The following is a 24,000-nucleotide window of genomic DNA, read 5'->3' as shown; positions in this document are numbered from 1 at the left end:
GCAGAGGTTGTTAGATGGGAGGCTGATAAATAGGATATAATGAGTGCATTGAGTTATTCTCAAGTTTACAAATGTTGAGCGGAGAGGGTTAGGCCATTTGTGTTTGCTAATTGGTGTTCATGGAAGTTAGGTTCCTTTTTTTTCACAGAGGCTGGGAGATAGGGGCTCTCTCTTCCTTGATGATTACATTTCAAAGGAATGGCTCCTAGGTCCTTGAGGAAGAGGTTTCTGAGTTATAAAACTGGCAAGAGTCTGGGAGAAGATTTATATACATTTCAAAAGGGCAGAGAAAGAATTTACAGTTGCAAGTTTTCTGAAGTCATTGCTCTAAGGAAAAGGGGGTCAGGACTGTATAGTCAGTTAGAACCCTGTCTAAACTTAAATCAAACTGAGAGAAATATTAAGACTGTCTTGATCAACTGTAATGTGGATCAGATTAAGCACTTTAATTGAGCTTATTATTTAAAAGTAATTCTATATTTAATATTCTATAACTATAATTTTAAGTTATGGTATATAACCTCAAAATTAGATACATCTGGTAATTCTATACACTTCTCAACTCTTATGTAGAAATATTCAAATGAGGATCTTCAGATAAGGGATTCGTGGGCTTTGAAGCTCAGGCTGCTTGTGACCAGATCTGACTTTTAATAGCTATGTGACCTTAAGTGAATGACTTAGTTCTCTCTCGTACAGTAGAGATGGTAACAGCCACCTTACATGGCCTTTAGCTAGATCTGACAGGATACTATTGTAAAATGCCTAACACAGTGACAAGCACATGGAAGCTGCCACCAAATACCAGTTCACTCCGCTTAGTACACAGAAAACAGTTGTAAATGTGACCTTAATTGAACCTCCAGGCCAGAGCTCCTCCGTTTGTCAATTAGATATAATATTGGAAAACATCTCTCCTTCACAAGGGTGCTTTTAGCGTTCCTGAAAAAAAAAAAAAAAAAAAGAACCTTTTTAAAGCACACGAAATGAAAGTACTGTTATTTAATATGTGATGAATTGTTGATAATTAATAGTCTGTGATGTTGTAAGAGTCAGTAGCTTTAGGAAGCAAAGACTCCCTTGAGACTCTTGGCCAGAATAAACTGTGTAATGGCAATTGAATTACCTGTGAAATTGAAAAAAAATTATTGAGAAAACTGAGTATCCCTAGAGAGAAAGAAGCTCTGATACTGCACCTTAGAAGAACACCTATAACCCTGCAAAGGAATCTAGATATGATCTCATGCTTTTGGCCATGTCTATAAGAGACAAGCTCTTCACTGGGACATAGCCAAGACATTGCCTTTTTTGAGCAATACACTGTCAAAGTATATATTTTTAAAAAGCATTGAATTTGGTGTTTGGAAACTCAAGCTCTTTGCCCACATCCTAATTCATTTGTTGCATGCATATTTTATACATTGATAACTTATGTAATCAATAAATGTTTTAAAATATACATGTGGTCAAATGAATATTGAACACAAGCTTTCCAACATTTACAAGCTTCCTTTTGTAAGCTGTAAAATTTCAGCTTGTGAAGAGATGAACTTTTCGTCTAGGATACAACAAGTTTTGATATGAAAATTAATGTTTTAAATAAGATCAATACTTACTGGAAAGAGAATGAAGTTTATTATCTTTATAGCGGGTTTTAGTGGAAATACTGAATGCATTAATTACAAATGATCCTTAAAAATTCTTCATGGTGTTGTAAATTTTTAAAAAGCTGGATATTAGTTAAAAATGATAAGGACAGATTTTAATGAGTAATAACTACTTCAGTGGGGAAAAGTGTACAACAGGAACTGGATTCAACTACTGTTTGTACAGGATGTTCTAAAGGGAGGATAGGAAAGGGCTTGAACAGAAACTCAGCAGAGTTAGGTAAATGAAAAACAAGGGGGTATTGGCTCACATGAAACCTCTCTGGGTTTTCTAGCTGATGTTTACTGAAGTTGGGCTCCTAACATCCCCTCAGAGATTGGGAGATAGGAGCCCCATCTTCAGAGGTTGGCTGAAACAGTTAAATTATTTTGGCAACCTTGACTTTTCTCAGGCAGGCACCTTAAGGACGATTAGAGTCACTGTATGGATGCAGCCTTGAGCTTTTAGATATGGTTTTGCTTCTTGATCAAGGAGCCTACAGTCGGAAGGAAAGTAAAGCCACAGAGAAATAGTTAAACTACTGTAGCTGCTATGATAGGAGTGTGTACAAGGCATACTGCAGATGTGAAGAGTGAGAAGTCAACTCTGCCTGGACAATGACTCTTAATAAAAGAGATGATATTAGAGGTGAACACTGATGATGAGGAAGATGCTCTTCAGGCAGACAGGAACAGAAGAAGTAGTGCATGTAGACGAATCAGAATGAGAAAAAGTGCAGAGACATAAAATTCTCCAACATATCTGAGAAATGAACGTGGAAGAACAGAGTCCCTGAATGGGATGGAGACTCAAAGGGATGGGAGACAGTTTTTAAGTTAAGCAAATAGAAGTAGATGAGCAAGGAAAAAAATATACCATTGTGTCATAGTACCCAAACTGTGCGGCAGTGCATCCCAGGGGGCCATGGAGAACTCAAAGGAATGCCATGGGATGCTTTCAGTTTTAGAAGGAAACGCTGCAGTATCTGTGTCATACCATATACATTACCACGATTAAGTTGTCAGAACTAACTATGTAATAAATCAAACTGTTGGAGGTTTATTTTACTTGAAGGGTGTTTTGAAGAAAATAACTGATATGAAGGGTTCCAAGAGCCAAGAAAGTTTAAGCCATTGCCACGATGGCTTGTAACTTTATTTTATGAGAAACAGAGACAACCAGGAGAATTTTCAGAAGGGGAACAAAATGGGCAAACTTGTATTTGGGGAAGATTATTCAGGTCGCAGTGGGAAGTGCACATCAGAGAGCTGGCATTTTAGAGGCACAGAGACAATTGTGATATTGTAGTCAGACAAGTAAGAGACAATGAGAGGTCTAGTGAAGGAAGGAATCCGGAACTAAGGGAACAACTGCTCTTACTTTGACAAGTGGCTTTTTGCTTCCTTGTTCCTTTGAAATGCTGGAAGTCTTCGGCAACACTCTTGGGATTATTAAATTATATTAACTACTGCTTAGCTGTTCTTTGAGTCACATTTTAAAAAAAAAGTTTTAAATTTATATTTCATTCTCTGATAGAGATTTAAACAAAATCATTTACAGCCTTACACAAAGCAATGCTCTGACACACAGCAACATTCTTGTTGCGTGCCCCAGCAAAAGGATATGTTTAAAATGCTTGGTTGACGTCACAGAACATCTTTAACTTATTGTACAAAGAAAGCTAATATTCTGCTAATTAACCTTGACTGATCAGCCTAATGAAAGTCAGTATCAGAAGTATTTCCTTAACATGTATGACTCATAAAATCTTTTCATTTTCTGAGCACAATTCCTGATCACTGAAGCACTGAATCTTCCCTTCCCATTGAGGACCTTTTTTACAAGACTATTTTGTGCTGTTAGTAACCTGAGTCCTATATGAAAAGAAAGAGTTCAAAACATGTTATGGCTAGTATATATTGGGTGCTTTTTATGATCCAGGCACACTTTTCAACATTTAACTTTCGCTATTATACTGAGTTTCTACCCCTACCCTCCAGTGAAGTATCAGTGAAGGCAAGTGGAACACAGATTCATGTGTGCCAGGTCACATGGGTATTAAGGTGGATCTAAGATACGAAGTTAGATTTTTATGACTCCAGAGTCTGTAGTTTTAACAGCTACACTACAGCACTTCCATGTAGGAGCAATAATTGATGTTTGTGTTTATGTGTGTTTATTTTTAAAGAATATTTAGTTTTAGGTTCACAAGAAAATTGAAGGGAAAGTACAGAGTTTTACAATGCACCCTTCTGCCCCTACCAATGCATACACTCCTCCATTATCAACACCCCCAGCAAGAGTGGTACATTTGTTACAACTGATAAACTCACATTGGCTTGTCCTAATTAAAGTCCATAGTTTACCTCAGTTTACTCTTGGCATTGGACATTCTATAGGTTTGGACAAACGTAATAAAGTGTATCCACCATTAGTATCATACATAGCTTCACAATCTTAAAAATCCTCTCTGGTCCTCTTATTCATCCTTCCCTCCCCCTAAGCCCTGGCAAACTTTGATCTTTTTATTGTCTCCATGTCTCTTTTTCCAGAATGTCATATAGTCGGAATCATACAGCATTTAGTCTTTTCAAATGAGCTTTTTTCATTTAACAATATGCATTTAAGTTTCCCCCATGTCTTTTCATGTCTTGATAACTCATTTCATTTTAGTGCTGAACAATATTCCATTGTCTGGGTATACCACAATTTATTTATTCATTCATGAGTTGAAGGACCTTGGTTGCTTCCAAGGTTTGGCAATTATTGGCTGTACCATTTGCATTCCCACCAACAATGTATGAGAGTTCTTGTTGCTCCACATCCTCATCAGCATTTGGTGTTGTCAGTGTTCTGGATTTTGGTCGAAATCATGTGATGTGCCATGGTATCTCATTGTATCCGTTTGCATTTCCCTGATGACTACAACGGGAAGCAACTTTCCGTATGCTTATTTGCCATCTCTATATATTCTTCTTTGTTAAGGTCTTTGGGTGTATTTTTTAATGGTGCTGTTTGTCTTCCTGTTCATGAGTGTTAGAATTCTTTGTATATTTTGGCTGACGGTCCTTTATCAGATATGTTTTTGCAAATGTTTTCTCCCCATCTGTGACTTACCTTCTCATTCCCTTGAGTAATTACATATTTAGCATCAAGTTATGTATACCAACTTACAAAGTTTACTTTGACCTAGGTTAATTGGATAAAATATTATTAATTTGGTTTTATAGAAAAGATTATTGTGATTATGGGAGATATGTTAACAATTGCAGTTAAAGGGAGATAGCACCGGAAAGGCAACCTCACTACCTGCAGTGCTTTAGTGTTGGTGGCATAGTCCTTAGATTTATGGATTAAAAAAACTTGAATTTCTCAGTTCTTCCATATTTATAAGGTTCTCAGGTACCGACTGACATTAATAAAGTCACAAAACACTGATGTTTTAACTTGAAATGTTAATACATGGACACTAATATACTAGCCTAGTCCCCAGAACAATAAAGGGTCTTGGGATGCCATGATAGAACCTAAATAATTATCATTGCCTTATAATGAAGCACATCCTTTAAGGCTGAGGTGAGCCGGGGTAGGGTCAGGTTTATGGAGCAAGTGGGTAACTGTAAACAAAGGGGAAAGTGTGGCAAGTGGTCAGGGATAAGAGAAAATTATTTCTTGAAAGTACAAGTATTTTAAAATATCTGTCTATCTATGGTTAACCAATAGGTATACAGAGATTAGGAGGGAGAATTCTGGGAGAGGATAAAGCAGGGTCAGGTAATAAATGGATGTCTTACTAAGGAGTCCAGATGTTTTCCTGAAAACATCAATAGGTTTTACATTTATTTAGCTTTATGACAGAATACAGGCCAGGAAACAGAGCTGTAGCATCTTCAGTTCATCTTCTTTTCTCTCAGCAACTCCAAGATCATATGTGGTTTTGTCTATCTCACCACAAGATGTTTGGGTTCCGTGAATGAGAGCCAGGGTGTGTGGTAGTCACCTTGTCGCACAAAAGGTACAAGCTGTATTTTCTGCTAATTCCTTATACTATTTAATTCATAGGCCCCAAACCTGCTTGCCAGTGCAGAGTTCACACAACAACACCAGTTCTCATTTTTCATAGCTCCACTCCTTCCAAGAAAAGAGTGCTGTGGGAAGCTGAGGTCATTCTCTGAGAGGCTGCATCAGACCAGGCTGATGTTCAGTTGTTTCGCACAGTTTCCCCCCTGTGACCTCAAGTCAATATTTTCACAAAACATATTCCTTAAATGTTCTGTGATATTTTTTTCTGACAGGCACATCTAATATTTTATAGGCAGGAAAAAGCCAGTTAGCACATCTGTAACCACCAAGGTTTGTGCCACCCAATAAAGTGTAGGTATCATTTTCCTAAAACAGGTTGACCTTGAGCAATGTGCTTCATAAATCTTTTGATGCTTTCTTGGCACTTGCATGTCTCTCTCTCATTCACTGTCACTTGTATCTTTCAAAATTGTTAGAGACATTTATATGTGTATTTAGTTTCTCTAAGGCTTAATTTCCCATTGTGTCTGGACAATCAGCTTCCAAGAAGGTCTTGTCAATTGGAAGGTTTAAATCAGTTTCCCAAAATATCTTTTCACTCTGGGGGCCATCATTAGTGTATATTTCATTTTATTTAATTTCCTTATGTAAGCCCATAACATACTTCATTATGCCAAAGAGCAGCAGACGAAACATTAAAGTAATGCTTAGTGCACACACTTGTTCATATTACACCAAATAGCAGTAGATAGGATATTACAGTAATATTGAGCACAAAAAGCGTTTGTTTGTATTGCAGTGTAATTTCCCCAGCCTTCCCAGCAGAATCATCTCTTACCGATAGATGATATATTTTCAGTGACAGGGATGGTCATTAGAGTATTCAATAAATTCAGGATTCCTTCTGACCTGGAGGCCCAGTCCTACTCAGCTATGAAGGAAGAAGTTTTATTGACACTGGTTCCCACATATTAATGTAGAGTACAACTCATTTACGCTGTAGAGAGAACACAGTTTTGGTCTTTGCTCAGTACCCACCAACTCTAGAGAAAGAAATGGCACAACCTTTTAAAGTCCTGGCGCACTTGCAATAAGGGAATGATAATGAGCACGAGTTCCCATGACATCCTGCTGTAATTTCGATGGTCCTTAGCATTTCCATAGGTGCAGCTCTCTGGCTTGGGCTCTAAGACAGCCCAGCATTGTGCGTTAAACACAGTAGCAATCAAGCCCAGTAGAGAACCCTTCCCAGTTGAAGATACAGCCCCTTTCCAGAGTGGTCGCAGGGCATAAAGTCCCAAGTGGCTTCTCCTTCCCTCTAAGTAACCACAGAGCCTCACCAGGTCCTTCTTTCCTCATTCCTAGAAATAGATGGGAGAATTGCAGGCATAAAAGATCACAGGTCAGTCTCGACCAGTGATAAGGCTACATAGGGTGTCTTACCTTGGTCACATTAGGCCCAGTGACCATCTCATCTAGGATTACCTCAGCAATAAACATCATCAAATTCAAAGAAATACAATCTTAGAGAGTAATGCTCTCTTCAGCTGAAAGAGGGGCAGATGTAATCCTAATCTAAACCACTAACCCAAAAGAAAGAGGAGCCTTGTGAGTTGTAAAAGACACAGCTCAGGGCCACAGCTTCATTTCCCACCCACTTACTCCCAGGACAGGGAGACCTTCCCTGAGGCTGTTCCTCCCTCAGCACTGCTCACCTTCAGGTGACACACACACCCACTGAGCTGCCAGGCAGGCTTTCTCATCCTTCTCATCCTTTGTACCCTCTGGAATTCAAAACTGAAGGTTTCAATCACCCATTCCAGTTTTCAGTGCAGCTACTTCTGTGTAACTGGTAGGAACACATGTCTATTGTATAATGTGCTTTTTGTCCCATTTTGCTAAACTGGCTATGGTGAGATGTCTTCCCTCTGAGACACACGAAGGGGACCCCAGACACTTACCTATTTCTAAAAGAAACCCATTGGGATACTTCAGGAGCCACAAGCAGTGTTCTGTGTAACCCATCTGTTCAGTGATATGCTGGTCCTTGACCCCATGGAATTCTCCCAATGCCATTCTGGGGCATTTTTTCCCTCTTAATAGCATTTAGAATAGTCGGTCACCAAACTAGTGGCATTTCTGGGAGACACTGGTATATGCCATTGTTTCATCCACAATGGAATGGCTTGCGCTCTATGGTGCCAGCTCACCTCATGTACCGAACTGTTTTTCTCCAGGGGCAGACAAGGGCACCTGCCTTGGCTTTCCAGTGACCCTCTGGGCCCTAAGAGGGTTCTCTTGGTGGGCATGTACAATGCAGTTTCCGCTAGGAATTTCTGTAGGGAATTCCACACTTTCGCCCTTTCACACCAGGCTGTGCTTATGTACGTGTTCATCAAGGAACCATTTAATGCCTGTCTGTTCATGCAGCCTGGCTCTGGGCATGCTCCAGCAGCCTCTGTATATTCAGACATTTCCGTGAAGTTTTTCCTGTGCTGTCACATGTACTGATCTCAGTTCAGCCTGCTATGCATACTTACTGCCTTCTGCTGCTGGGACTTTTACAGACCAGTCTCAGCCAGCAGCAGCCTCCCATACTAAGTCCCACCCTTCCAAAGGAACACTCCCATTGGTGAATCTGGCAGGTGTCTTGCCTCAGCAGGTTTCTGGGCCTCTGACAATAAAAGTGGGTAGATCTTCAGGCACTCCATGGTAGAGGCGTAGACACATGACACGGTGTGTGCCTCCACCCCCAAGCCTGGGGGTGGCGGGGCACCCTGTCTCATAGACACGTGACACATGACACAGGGTGCGCCTCCACCCTCAGACCTGGGAGTTGATTGATTGATTGATTGACAACTCAGATTCCCTGAGATCTGGTTGATTGACCTCTCAGGTTCCTTGTGTTCTGGGTTTTTCCTTTCCCCTTCCTCTCCCCCTGCCCAGTGTTCATTTCTATCTAAATCACCTAACATTCCCCCCTCTAGTCATAGGACCACAAATCTTTGGGACGTAGAGGGCGACAACCACTCTAGCTACTTCTTGCTGATCTGGGGTGACCATGGAGCTCATTAGGGTCCCAGGCTAGCTGGCTGTCACTGGGCGGAATGTGAGCAAAGGATCAGTGTCCATCAAGAGGCTTGTTTATTAGTGGTCTTGGCTGATTGGTTGATTACCTTGTTGTATAGCCATTTGAAGTTCATCTCTAGATGAGAAAAAATACACTTCATAAGAAGGTTGAAAAGATAGAGGTCAAATATATAGAGCTAATCCTAGCCAAGGGATAGAAGGGGGCAAACAAAGGTCTTAAAAAAATTTGATTTCTGTGCTTTCTGTTGGTTTAGGTTTTAGAAAGCAGATGTTGGAGTGTTAGTCCAGGTGAACTAAAGGAGAAGTAAAAAGAGGGACCCTAATGTCAGAGACATTTTAAATTAGTATTAAAACAGCTTGGTGGGGGCCCTAAAAGAGTAAAGATTTGAGCCAGGAGATATTTAAGAAAAGGTTTATCTAACAGGGATCCCTAGGCCCCTAGGGCGATGGGACAGTCTCACCGGAGTGTTGCTTGAAAAGCAGTTGCAGATCGCTAAGAGGTTCACAAGAATATGTGGCTCCCATCGGTGAACCAGATCTCAACAGGGTTTTCCAGGGGTTGGTTGGTGAGATCTGTTCTAGCTCCTAGAGAAATGGATAGGGTCTCATGACATAGGTGAAAGGGAAGAGACTTGTCTGGTGATGGTAATAGTGTAGCAAGATTGAGTGCCCCACAAACGGAGATAGTGACATCTAGGTTTTCCAATAATAATGCCTGATATTTAAGAAGCCCAGCATCTGAGAGCCAGAAATGTCCTTTGCCTTTTAAAAGACCGGAAACATGATGGTTAGCGTATGCTTGTATAGGGGCCCCCAGAGTTAGCTTAAATCTTCCTCCAGGAGAGTGGAGAGGACTCCCAACACTCTTAGGCAGGAAGGCCAGCCTCGAGCAATGGGATCTAGCCACGTGGAGAGGTATCCCCTGGGCTGTAGGGTAGGACCCAGCCACTGGGTGAGGACCCCCAAGGCAATTCCTCCTCTCTCAGGAAGAGCCTTGTGGGATCTGGAAGCTCCAAGGCCAGGGATCTTACCAGGAGATTTTCTTTTCATTCTTCCATTGCTTCCTGTTGGGAAGGACCCCACTGGAGAGGTACTGAGTCATCCTTACCCTTTAAGCTATCATATAGAGGTTGGGCTGTAGACCCGTAGTGGGGGATCCATAGCCTACAGTAACCTGTTAGTCTGAGAAATGCTCTGAGCTGTTTTTGAGTAGTGGGATTAGGGAGTTGTAAGATTCCCTGAATTCATTCAGGGGAAAGGCTACGGTTTCCAGGAGTCAGAACAAGTCCTAGATAAGTTACCTCTCGTTTGACCATTTTGGTCTTGGATCTGGAAGCTTTATATCCCCGCTCTGCCAAGAAGTGAAGAGTTTGGATTACATGTTGGATGGCCTGTTCTCGAGTAAGGAAGTAGATAAGTAAGTCATATATTGTTTCGATTAGGGAACCAGGTAGGATCTCTGAGGGAGATGACAACCGGAGCAGCCGTCTTTGCTCGCCCTGGGATGCCTTGATCCCGGACAGCAGGATTAATTTTATTCTCCCAGGCCTCTGGGTCCAGAGGTTTTTCTCCTTCCCCAGAGAGCAGTAAGAGTTGTAAAAAGGTGAAAGTTTGGGGATTTTCTCCCAGGATAACTCGGGTTCCCAACTGGTAAAGAAGATCTTGGCCTTAATGGGACTAGGACATTCTGACATGCATAAGAAAGAATGTGCCAATGAGCGTTCATCCCATAAACAACAGAGGGGGTGAGTAAAGAACCTTAAGGTCAGTTTGCCTGTGACTCCCATGACGGTACAGAATCTAGAGGAGAAGGGTCCGGAGAAGGAAGTTAGGACAGAGTAGGTGGTCCCGGTACCCCCAAAAAAGTTACTGTCCTACCTGAAACATCCATTTGTACCCGTGGCTCCAGCCCAGTGATGAAGGTCTCTTGCACTGGGGCTGACTGGAGGGGGCTTCTTTAGTCCTGGACAACCATTTGCAGGTCACAGGCCGGTTCTCCCCCACAGGCCACCCAGTGACCTTGCTTGTTATACCCAAAACAGGCAGATCTTGAATGTTTGTCCTGATGGGGACATTTCTTGGCCCATTGATCAGGTCAGCAGCAGATGTTGTATTTATCATCAGATTTGTCTCAGGCTGCTGGGGGTGGAGGATTGAGGGATGGTGGCTGCCCCTGAAGGGCTGTAATCATTGGGAATGCCTGGCCTCTTCTTTCCTTCTTTTGAGCCTTGGCCTCTTGTACCTGACCTCAATTTTAAAAAGAAACCAACCAAAAAAACAACTTGTGGCAGCAATGGTTAGCATTTATCAAGGGTTACTCTGGGTTCCTGGGTTGCCTTTTGGAGTTTTGTCTACTATCAGGAGCAGATTGGGTAAGAAATTTATCCTTTGAGATGATCTGTGGCCACCGCCCCTTCTCTTTCCCTCTTTGGAGACGGCCCTCATTCTGTCTATACCTACTTTTAACTCTAATCTGAGCATCCAACCCCCATACCTCGTGGCCTTTCTCTTGCCTCTTGATGTATCTAAATAAATCTGCCTTTACTCAACTGTGGCTCACTCTTGAATTCTTTCCTGCACAAAGCCAAGGACCCACACTTGGCGGGGCACATCCCAGGGACTCAGCCGAGGCCTGGGACATGGCCGTCCTCAAGCCCCACATCCGTTTTCCCAGCATCATATCTTTGGCGCCCAATGTGGGGCATTTACATAAAGAAACAGGGCTCAAAGGGCATAATCTCAACCTGCCTATTGGGCTGTGGCTCCCTGCTCTTCGGAGGGCGGCAGGGGGTTTCTCCCATGTCGTGCAGATTCAAGTAGCCCTTTAGGTGGTGGCTGACGCTGCCTGCAGGATCTGGTAGAGACCAGCTCTCTAGCCATGAAGGAGCCCACGGAGCCCAAGGCTTTTCTCCCCTCGATCTTTTCTCAGTCTCTCCTCTATCGCTCTATCTGTTCGGACTTGAGAAGATCCACCAAGGAGACCACTCCGACATCCAAACTAAGACCATGTAGCAAGTAATTGGCAACCTGACTGGGTGAGATTCCCTTCCGTGGTTCCTTGAGTCCAATTCCTCTTCTCTATACAGTCTTGGTCCGGTTCCAGGATGATGGAACTGTGAAAGGGGGCCCAAATTAGGAGACTCCGGGAGCTCCCCCTTAAAAATTTGCAGTGTGGCCCTCCCAGAGTGCCCTCGGAGCGCACAGCCTCATTGCATCTGTAGGCGGGAATCGCAGGCAGGCACTCCCCTTGCGGATCGCAGTTGCTAGCACCCCTTGGTGGGGTCGCAGGCTTTAGTACCCCTGAGTGGGAGTCGCAGGCGGACACTCCCTTCATGGGACATGGTTTTGGCACCCCTGCTGGGGTCATGGTTTTGTTACACCGCTGAGTGGGCATCGCAGGTGGGCACTCCTTCAGTGGGCTGAGGATCTCTATTCTACGAAGCATTGTGGCTGTAGCATTCCTGTTTCATCCTAGATTTCTACCTTTCGAAGCTATTTTGTTTCCCCTTTTGAAGAAGGTAATTGGCTTAACTGACTCAGGACCTAGGTCTTCTCCTTCCCTCTAAGGGATTTAGACCCTAGACTCTAGTCACCTTTTCTCCCACTGGCCCTTACTCCAAAGGAGCCATCTCAGGTTCACAGGCAGGATATCCTAACCAAGATGGGACAACAAATATTTCAAAGAACTCCCCATTAGGACACATTCATAAACTGGGAAAAGTTAAACAGGATAATTTGAGGAAAAAGGAGTTAATTTTCCTTTGTAATACTGCATGGCCCCTATACAAACTAGGGGACCAAGAGGTCTGACCAAAGAATCAGTCATTAAATTACAATACCATCTTACAGCTAGACCTGTTTTGTAAAAGAGGAGGTAAGCAGTGGGGAGTCCTATACTTCCAAATGTTTCTGACCCTATCCCAAGACCCAGGTCTAGGGAACTCCTACCAGGTATGCTTGGCTCATGTGCCCTTCAAAGCATCTCCCCCAACAGGAGCTCAATGTTTTAGATGACTCTTTATGGGTCCACCTCCCCAAGGTCCACAGCCAGGAACTTTTAACTCCTTCAACTCTGAGGGGGGATAGTCTTCCCAATCAGCTACCCCTAAGGCCCCTTCTGGGCAGCTAGGGACCCCAGACCCCCATGAATCAGCTCATGGATCTGGCATTTAAAGTGTTTAACAATAGAGACAGGGCTAAAGAGGGAAAAAAGATTCAGGGACAACAGCAAAAGGCACAGTTCTTAGCGGCAGACTTAATCCCTGCATCACCTCAGCGTTATCCTCCACAAAGACCCGTGACGAGGACAAGATCCAGGATGCTTGGTTCAGGGCCACTGTCTCACTGAAAAGGGATCTGTTTTAAGTACAGCTAGGAGGGCCACTAGAAAAACAAACGCCCCATGTATGGGGAAAGTTCACTGGGACCCTGCCCCCTATGCAAACGAAAAGGCCACTGGAAGTGGGACTGCCCCCTGTACCAAAGGGGGCTTGGGGCTCCCAAACCAATGATGGCTGAGATGACTAAAGACTGATGGGGCCTGGGACCCTTCCTGGCTCCCACAGGACACCTGGTCATTTCTCTGGAGGAGCCTTGGGGAACCCTTGATGTGGCAGGTAGAAAAGTTGTCTTCTTATTAGGTAAGGGAGCCACCTACTCTGTGCTGACTGCTTTCCCTGGACCCTTGCCCTCCCAATCCTGTGTAACAACAGGGATCAACAGAAGGCCCCAAACAAGGTGCTTACTAAAAATTTACTTTTACACATGAGTTTTTGCTGGTGACTGAGTGCCCCATCCCCCTGTTGGGAAGGGACCTACTTGCTCAGTAAATCCCAGTAAATAATCCAATTCAAAGACGTTTACATGAAAGACACACACCAAAAAAAGTGTCTGCTCTGGGCTTTGGAAGCCTGCCTCAGTTCCAGGCCAGAAGAGGTCTCCCTTCCACCCCATATTGTTTCTCAAGTAAACCCTGCTGTCTGGGAAACTAAGGTCCCTGACAGAGGTACAATAGTACCTATTGTCAGGTTATCATCAGAAATGGGACCACGTGAGGCTACAGGCAAGCCTCTTCAGATCAAAGGCCAAACCAAGAGCCTTAATTAAAAAATTCTCAAACCCAGGAAGGCTCCTCAAAAGTGTTCCTACATAGATGGCCAAATGGGAGGCCACTGGTTGGACTAAACTGACCATAGTTGATATTCGGAGCCTAATAAAAATTTTTTGAAAAAGTCTCCCCTAAGCTAAATGAGAAAAGACAAAACTGTCTTTGCTTTACAAATCTAGTCTTTACAGGACCAGAGGTGTGGCTCCAAAAATGATACAAAGCCCACCAATCTTTCTACCACTCCCCAAACCTCCCCTATTTATTTATCTTAAGAGACAAGTTTTTTAAAAAAAAAAAAAGACCCTTTTCCTGGCCTTAAAAAACAAAGTCTTTCTAGGAGAAACTTGCCTTCCTATGCCTTTGAGATACAAAATTCTACCTTGTCTTCTTGGGAACTCTGATCTCACCATCTTTTTAAAATGCAAATCTCAAAAAAAAAAAAAAAGTTGGGGGTTAAATAATTTGGACCATAATTTGCTAAGGACAAGTAAAAAATTTTATCTCTTTTTCATAAATATTAGTAAAAAGGCTTAACCACCTAGATAGGCAACTTTGATTTGTTCTATCTGCTAAAAACCCCAGTTTAATATCCAACCTCTTTTTTAGCCAGTGGGTTTTACTTTGTTATATATGATTCATGACTAAAATTTTAAAATAAAAACTATAAGGTGTCTTGTTTGTATATCATAGATGTATGGTAGTGGCATAATTAAATGATAAAAGAGCTCTTTAATTGGCTGAAAGGAAATTAAGTACTTATATAAATACTCAAACAGAGAGAAAACTGGCCAAAATAAATTTCAGGTTCAGTTGTCTAAAAAGTGTTCAGTACTGGTATTGGTATTGAAGCTAGCTTAAGTGCGTTGGTTTATTTAATATAAACATGTCTTTAGAGACATCAATGTTAAGTAGAATACTTCTGTTACAATTATATCTTTTACAAATTTGTCAGCAAAAAAAGCAACTCAATGTAACTCAGACTTCTAGCAGACCGTGGGCTTCATTATACGCCCATTGTAATATATTAGCATGGTGAATAACACACCCACAGGCACCATGGCAGTCCCAAGGCTAGCCACAAAAGGTCAAAGAGTGGGAAATGGCCAGTTTCCTGGGAATCCTGGCCCCTTCCCCAGGCTAGTTAGACTGATCCTTCCACTTATTAATATATAAAGCTTCCGAGCCCATAAAAAGTTGCAACACAGCGCTTCACGGCCACCGCCCCCTCTCTCTCCCTCTTCAGAGACAGCCCACACTCTGACTATGGAGTTTGTACCTACTTTTACTCTAATCTGAGCACCCAGCTCACACACATCATGGCCTTTCCCTTGCCTCTTGATGTATCTCTAAGTAAATCAACTTTTACTCAAATAAACAAAGAAAAAGATGATCTGTCCCTCTTATGAGCTGAGGTCTAAGTTAGACAGGCCTGGGGGTGGATGTGCGGATGTGACACACTCCCTCAGAGCTGGTCTCTAGCATGTTCCCAAGTATACCACTTATATCTTATCAGACGACTTGTATAACTCTTTCCTTATTGGAATCTCTTTCTGATATCACTCATGACATCAGGGATAACTCAAGCCTCAATATAATCTGATGCTGTTCAGATATCAGGGCTATCTCTACTAGAGCCAAAGAGTGTGCCAATAACTGTCTCTCACATGAGCTGTTCTTCAGCATAGGATCAGGGAGTTTTTCAGTCCAGAAGTCTAGCGATCACCTTCAAGCAGCATTCCGAGTCTCTGGCCAGGAACTCGTGTCTATGTGTCTCTTAGTAGTGGACATCTCTAAAAGCACCCATGTCACGATTATAAATCCCAGAGGGGCAGCTTGGGGTGACCCGCTGCTCTGGACCACATTCACACCCTTTTCACATTTCTTTTACTAGTCTCTTTGTATATGAGGGCCAAGAGGATGCTCAGATATGGTATATGTGACCTCCAGAACTCAAACAGCCCTTTGAGTCTTTGTGCAACTGTCTCTTACTAATATTGACCAGGAAGGATAGCAGTTTGCCCTTTACTGTTTATTAAATGGCTCTGGTAGTTCTAGTCCAGATTATTCATGGAAAAAGGGCTGACTGGGCAGGGCCTTGAATATTAGCCAGATTATTCAGTCATCCTTGGCTTGTCTTAGTGCAATGACGGCTTTTAAATTACCCTCCCTCTAGTCCCAGCTTCCTTTCTGAGAAGGAAAGAATATTATATTATCAGCTTCATGAGTCAATAGACAGGGCAGTAACTGAATCCTGCAGAATGTGAGTAACCTTAAAGGAAGACAGTAAAAATCTATGCAATGGAAGCTCTCTGGTGTAGATACACACAGTGCTTGACATTTTTTGGAGATAATGAGTCTATGACCACGTGCCATCAACATTGGCCTGTTTAACCTCCTGATCATTTTTACCATGTCTGGCACGGTAGAAGCTTTGGGGAAAATTGTTTTGTTTATTTCTGGATTTTCTCACAGGCCAGATAGGACTAAGATGGAGAGAACTGGTGTTCAATCAGGACACTTGATTCTGAGACTTCTTTAACCAGGACCGAGATTTCCTCTTGCCCTCCTGGAAGGTGGGAGAGTTTAGTCTTTACTACAAAAGAAAGTTAGGGAAATTGTAAGGATTCCCATTTAGTGGATCCAGTTAAAACCTGGCAAAGGGAAGACATCCCAAACATTCACCTACAGACCAGTAAGTGCAAGACCTCTGTTCCTGTATCACATCCTTTCCATTTATACATTTAAGCAAAGGGGACAGCACTACTGGATATCTATTCCTTTATCATGTTCCTATCTGGAATCTTACTGGGACCATGGTACCTCCTGTCACAGCATCTCTATCCCCACTTGGTTTCTTTTCGGGCCTCGATATTGTCATCTTGCTCCCTGGAGATTTATAGAATATTACATGTCAATACCACTCATCTCAAAAAGTTTTACCAACCCTAGGCTCTTCTATTTAAACCAAAGCACATGGCCTTGGAAATTCCCCTGGGGGTAGGGCAAACTATCCTAGGCTTCAAATCAGTCCTCTTTGGTTTTTACTGCCTTAGCCTTCAGAGTACCATTTAGCAGCCTGAGTCAACACCTTTTGGCATTGTTCCCTAACAGTATTATTGAATTTAAATATATCCAGGCTGAGTAAAGGGGAGCAGATCTCGTGGGATTTATTAAGGAAGGCAGCTGCCAGATATAGAGCAGATCTTCTTCTTTCCAACTCCTGTTAATGAGCTAGTAAATCTTTTGAAAGAATTCATTACATTTCTTCCCTTTTTATCCCTTCTCCTACCTGCCACCTAATAATAGGTCTGTCCAATTCATCCTTTCTTTAATTCTTTAGCTGTCACTCTCCTCACCTGTCCCACTTTGCCTTTCCTTCACTTTTTCACAAGGCATCCAGGAGATAAATCTATATAATGCAGCTACCTCAGCATCAAATTCTCAACAGAATCTGTTCCCTACCCCTGTCCAGTTCTGTTTCCTGCACCACAGGGTTTTGACTCAAGGAACTGAAAGCCAAGCCTACTTCTGACACCACTCTAGCACCACAGTTATGGTTGTGGGGATGAGTTGGCAACCGGACTCAAGAGACACAGGGAGGATATGACATAGCACCATGCAGCTGCCGTAAGGTCATCATCTTTTTCTCATCCTCATCTCAGCCGCTACTCAAGTATACACAGGAAGAGCTTTCATTTGCAGCCTCAACAACATGGACACACATGGCTGCCACAGATGAGAAACAAGGTACATGTGGGTCACCTTGACACGTGGAAACCTCAGCCTCTATTCCCACCAAGCTGTAGGTCATGGTTATCACATAGGCCCTGTGCTGACTCACAGCCTCCCTAGCCCGAGGCAGATGTGTGTTCCACACAGCAAATGAGGCAGGCTAAATATTCCTCATTAATCTTAATGCTATTGTTTCCAAGGAAACAGTGCTATGAGAATCAGAGACCTTCTGAAACAGGCCTGCCAGTATGCCTTTATTCACAAAATTATATATATATATATGTACATATATATAATACACATATATAATATATTATCAATGTATTATTCACATTTTCTTATTTCCATGCCTATATTTAGTTTTCATCTATTACATTCCTTTTACTTAAACTTTCCTAATTTGTAAAATATAACTATCACACAAAAATACATAAAATAATGATCCATAGTATAATAAATAGTATTTATATCTAAAACCCATGCAACCACCTGCTAGACTGAGAAAACAAACATTGTCAGCACCTCAAAAGCCTCTAAATCATCACTTCCCGAACCACCCTTCTTAGTATTTCCTGGCCCCCTCATTCCTGTGTTTGATCTCATAAAAATTATAACCATGTGTTTTCCTACAATTTTACCACTAGGTATAGCACCACTAGACAATAAACATTTTCCTGTTTTAACTTTAATATAAATATATAAATACTATATGTATGTTATGTCTTGCCTTTTTTTTGTGAAGGAGCTCCATATTATCTTTCTAAGATTCAATCAGGCTGAAGTATACAGTGATAGTTTATTTTCATTGCTATATAGTATTCTGTTATGTGGAACTATTACAATTTACTTAATTCAAACTCTTATGAATGATCATTTGTATTATTTTAAGTTGAGGGTAAAATACAAACAATGATTCTCTTGTAATATTCTTTGCAATCCTCTAAGCATGATCAAAAAGTGGAAAGAGGAAATGTAATTTACCCAATAATATTCAACTGGGAGAATTGAGCTTCAGCCCAGCTCTCTGGGATCCCATAATTTATGTTCTTTATTTCTTAACTAGGATCTTGTAATAAGAGATATGGGATTAAACTCAGGTAGTAGCAACTGAGATGAACAAATTAGGCACATTCAACCAATTCTAAGAACAGAGATTCACTATGACTTGGTGATTAATTTGAAGTAGTCACTGTAGGAGATGGAAAAATCAGTGATAGCACCATGTAGTCTGGACTTGAACTACTCCCTTTGGTGCAGGCAAGATAACCTAGTGACTAACTGTAACAGCTAACATTTATTGAGAATTTACAGTACGCCAGGCACTGTTCTAAATTCTCTACATGCAGTAACTCATTTGATTCTGACACAAACCTATGAAGTAGATCTTATTCTTGTATCCATTATATCAATGAGAAAACTTAAGCAAAGGGAGAGACTCAGTGAGTCAAAATACTTATATAAGCAGCTGCTTCCGGAGCTCATGTTCTTGAGCACAGAAAAATAATGTCTCCTGATAAAAAGATACAGCCAATAGGCAGTTAATTATACAGATCTGATGCATAGGCAAGAGATCTGGGCTGGAAATATGAATATGAAAGCTGTCAGTATATCCATGCCCATGAATGCATGGACATGGATGAGTTAACCCCAGAGGAGTGGGTGGGGTGACCACTGTTATGGGCTTTGTACGGAGCTCAGTAGGATATGAGGAAGAAAGAGTGACATGTTAGAGCTGTCCAGAATTAGGATGAGTGCATGAGCCTTTATACTCTTAGGCCAGTGGTCCTTAGCCCGAGGAGATTTTCCCTCCCTACCCTCTCCCAGGACATTTGGCAGTATCTGGAGAGATTTTTGATTGCCATGACTTAAGGTGGGTACTACTGGGTGACTAGTGGGCAGAGATCAGGGATGCTACTAACATCCTACAGTGTGCAAAACAGACTGCGACAAAGAATTATCCTGTCCAAAATGTCATTAACACATACCTTGGTTAAAAAAAAAACACACAAAAAAAACCTATCTTAGAGCACAGATCAGTGATCGGATGTGGGCCTGCTTATAAGTCGAGGGTGATGCAGGTGAGAAAACCCGTCAGCTAAGAGGTGTCTGTTGACAGTACTTTCAGCAGCTGGAATAAGTCGTTTATTTCTAGCTAGGAACACAGCAGTGCATTGCAGCATCTGCCATGGCTAGGGAAGAGAGATAAGGAAGCCTGCTGTTGACCACCTGCTGGGGTCGACAGGGTATTAATCATGCCTGCCTATTTTCTGTAGTTCCAACACTTTGACATCTTAGAGTCTTGCTGACCCTGGAGAGATTGCACTTTGCAGGTGCTAGCCAATTCCTAGAGACAGTAAATAATTAGTCCAGGAGTGCACCTTTCATATGCAAACCGACCCATCCAGAGCTCTCACACCTCACCACCTCCTCTCTCAGGACCACTATTCCCTACCCTAATCTCCCCAGAGTTAGGTACCGACAGTTTTAGATAGCCCCTAAACCCTGGCCTGCTGAAATTATTCAAACTAGCCAATCCTAAACCTCCTTACTCTGCCACACCCACTCCTTCCCACAGACACTACAGTAAAGGCTCTTGCCAAGTTTTTCCCCATGTAACCTCTGCTTCCAGACCAACGCTCCCTGGTGCTTCCCCATGTACATCATGGCATGCACCCACCTCTTGTGAGTAACAAATCATCTTTTCCATGTTAATCATCTCCTTTTCTGTTGGCCCCACCATAACTAAAGAATAAACCCTACATTTTAAAACAAGCAGATGGTAAGAATGATGATGTATTTTATTCAGTTTTTTGGGCTTATTTTTTTTTATTATTATTTGTATTGAAAGCATTTATAAAATAACTTGGCTTTGGCTATAGACTCAGTGTAACACTTTTTAAATACACTCATGCACGTTTTTGTCTTTTAAAATGTGCTTTTTGTCCATAATAGAAATGTATTCACATCTGATATTTAGCCACAAACATTATAGGTAAATTGCCTGAGTGTGACTGACTGTATTAGCAACATCCCATCTTCTGATTTTCAGCCGAAGTGTTGATGGGCATAGAGCTTCCATCAAGCATTTAAAAACATTTTCTTATTTTTATTGCTTTCTAAATAATCAGTAGTCCCCCTTGATCCATGTTAATGAGCCATGCTTTGTTTATTTCCAAATAATTAATTTTCAACATTTCTTATTAATGGGTATTATTATATTGTGATTTAATATCATAACATGCACAAGTTCAGCTTTTCTGCAACTTATTTAACTATTTTGTGTCCTATTCTATGTGCAGTTTTTGTAAATGATCCATTAGCTTTTAGAAGAAAGTGTAATGCTGCTTATTTGGAGCATACTCTGTCTGTCTTTTAAATAAATTATAAATTAAAGTATTATATAGCCTTTATATTTTTCGTTTTCTACATGGTTGTTCAAAACCTGGAAGATATATCTCCAAAGCTGCATTATTTTTTTCTTTTCCAATTTTCTCTTGTAAAGTTTTATAGCATAATTTTTATTTTAAATATTTTGTAGCTATGTTATTTGTCGTATAAAGGTTTATGCCTCTAATATCTTCGTGGTGAATGTATCATTTTCCAATATAAAATGACAGTCATTTTTTTCTGATTCTCTGATGATTTATTTGCCTCAAAATCTAATATAACTGATTTTACCATTATACTCTTTGTTTGCCTTAATACAATATATCATTGGCATGCATTTTTCCCCTCAGTTCTTGTCTTTTATTAATTATTACTGTTTTTACTTTCCTAAGTCATATTCCCTGAGGTATGTCTTTGGGAAATAACATATAATTGGACTTTTGACTTTGTCTTTAATAGGAGAGGTTAACCCACCAACTTAAAAACTTTTAAGCCAATTTTGCCTGAAAAGCTTGTCCATGTGCTCTTTCAGTTTCAATTAGTTCTTTTTCTTTTTTCTCTCTCTCTGATTCTTCACTGACTATAATTTTATAACCCTTTTTACTAGTGTTCTACAAAGTGCACATCTTATTTTAAAATTGAACAGATACATACAAGTCAAAAAAGTAAATTCCAGTTATCAATTTCAGTTGTGTTTTGATACCGCACAGCGTAATTCTGGATCTTAGTGTACTTTACTTTGCTTCCTTCATCCCCCATTCACTTCTCAGTTGGAAAACAGGGGATTGTTATCATCTGGAATTTTAGGCCCAGAATGTTATTTTTTTTTTACCATGTTATATATTTTATTTCAACAATTACTTTTGTATTTTGTCTCATAATCTATTTATAACATTTAATTCAACTTATTCTGTATCACTGGTTTTAATGCTTCATACCAGGTATTCTTTAGTCTTTTATTTGAATTCATCTCTTAGCTGGATTGATACATATTTTGAGTAACTTTTTTTTTCCATTTTACTTTATTTATTTATATTTTTAATTGAAGTATAGTTGATTTACAATATCATATTAGTTTCAGGTGTATAGCATAGCGATTCAGTATTTTTAATGAGTAACTTTTTTTCATGGAGAGTCATTGATATTGCATTTTTTTGTTTTAATTTCTACCTGCCTCTCAATTAGTGTCTTTTCCTTGTCAATCTGTTCAATTTTCACCTCATGTTTTTTCTTTTGCACCAAAGTCAATATTTCTCTTAAGTCGCATTAAGGGCACAAAGCAAATGCTTAAAAAAAAAAGGTGCTTTAAATTTCTGACAATCTTTTTCCAAAAATATGTCCTTGAAGCTTAAATACTGTTATTGGTCTTTTATGCAGCATTTGTTCCAAAACCCACCTATCTTTAACATCTGCTTATTCTGATAAGGAAAATGTATCCAAACACGATGTTTGTCCACATTGTGGGTAAATTTATGAACCATCCGACTCTATTACAATCTTCCCTCAGATGGATTTTGAGGCAGAGGATTTATGAATGTGCAGAGCCTCTGTCAAAATTCCTTACGTCCAGAAGATGTTTATCTTTTGTGGCTATCTGGTTGTCTTTCAAAAAGGATCATTTTATACCTTGATAATTGAAAATATTCTTTCGGTGCTCCCTCGCTAGACACAGTGGAAACAGCAGCAGCAGCCCCACACAACAGCCAGTGCTCCGCGGCTTCCGGTCGCAGTCCCTCGGCCCGGGTCCTTCCACATCCCTGAGGAGCACCGGCACCTTCCGTGTCTGCCCCTGGCTGACACAGAGTAACGATAATGCTGTTCCCAGAATGAACCGAGAGAAAATAGGAGCCATTAGAGGACTGAATGGTCTTGTATGTTTTAGAGAGCAAAGCTGATTCCTTCACATTGGAGGAAAAGAAGTTTAGTGTTGTATTTGGTACAGACATTGGGCCTTGAGGCCAAGAGGCTATCTGTGGCAGACAGTGAAGGCTAATGACCTTCAGGCTGACACATTGGTTACCCCTTGTGATCATTAATCACATGCGTCAACCTGCCTGGATCAGGGGATACCCATTTATTTTGGAGTGTGTTAGTGAGGTGGTTTGCGGAAGTGATTAGCGTTTGAATCTGTGAACTCAGTAGAGCAGATGGACTTCCCAAAGTGGGTGAGCATCAGCCAGGCCATCGAAGGCCTGACTAGAACATAAAAGAGAAAAGAGAAATGTGCCCCTTCTTTTCCACCTCAGTGCTCGCACTGGGACACCTCATCTCATCTTCTGCTACTCTGGGACAGGGATTTACATCACCAGCTTCCCTTGGGCCTCAAGACTTCAGACTTCGACTGAATTACACAACTTACTTTCCTGGGTATCCACCTTGTAGACGGCAGATTGTGAGATTTCTCAGCCTTCGTTATGTCACAAGCCAATCCCTTACAATAAATCTATAAATCTGTGTCTGTATATGTACCTTTATCTATGGCTATCAGCTTCTAACCTATTGGTTCTGTTTCCTGGAGAATATTTCCTTCAAAAGGCAACATACTACTTGTTAATTGTGCTTCTTTCAGTTCAAAGAAACTTGTAATTTGTGTAGATAATACTGATTGTCTTGATTGGGGGGTTGTGAATGTTCATATATTTATATTTTTATAGGTATTGTACTTGGAAGTTGGGAAGACTTGACTAAACACTGCTGATAGACGCGATTCTGATGCTTGTACCCATCACTTTAAATGTGCAGTGCAAATCCTCAGCACAGTTTAGCTTTTGTGGTAACATTTATTCTGTAACTCACATTGCACTAGCATCATTCCCTGGCTTAAAACAGAATGTACTTTCTAGCTCTAGGTGCCTGCCAGCCTCTGTTCCCTGTCGTCCCACAGCTGATGTTTCCTAACCCCCGCCCACAGCACCGCAGATTCTAGGACGAGCCCTATCTAACAACTTCTAACCTACCTTCTGACACTAAGCATTGTCACCTGTGCCTCCAGTCTTGGTATAGTTTTGAGAATT

The sequence above is a fragment of the Camelus dromedarius genome, chromosome 6 (genome assembly GCF_036321535.1).
Source record: "Camelus dromedarius isolate mCamDro1 chromosome 6, mCamDro1.pat, whole genome shotgun sequence".
In the NCBI taxonomy this organism is placed as follows: Eukaryota; Metazoa; Chordata; class Mammalia; order Artiodactyla; family Camelidae; genus Camelus; species Camelus dromedarius.
The sequence above is the reverse complement of the archived record's forward strand: the minus strand, read 5'-3'. Positions refer to the sequence as shown.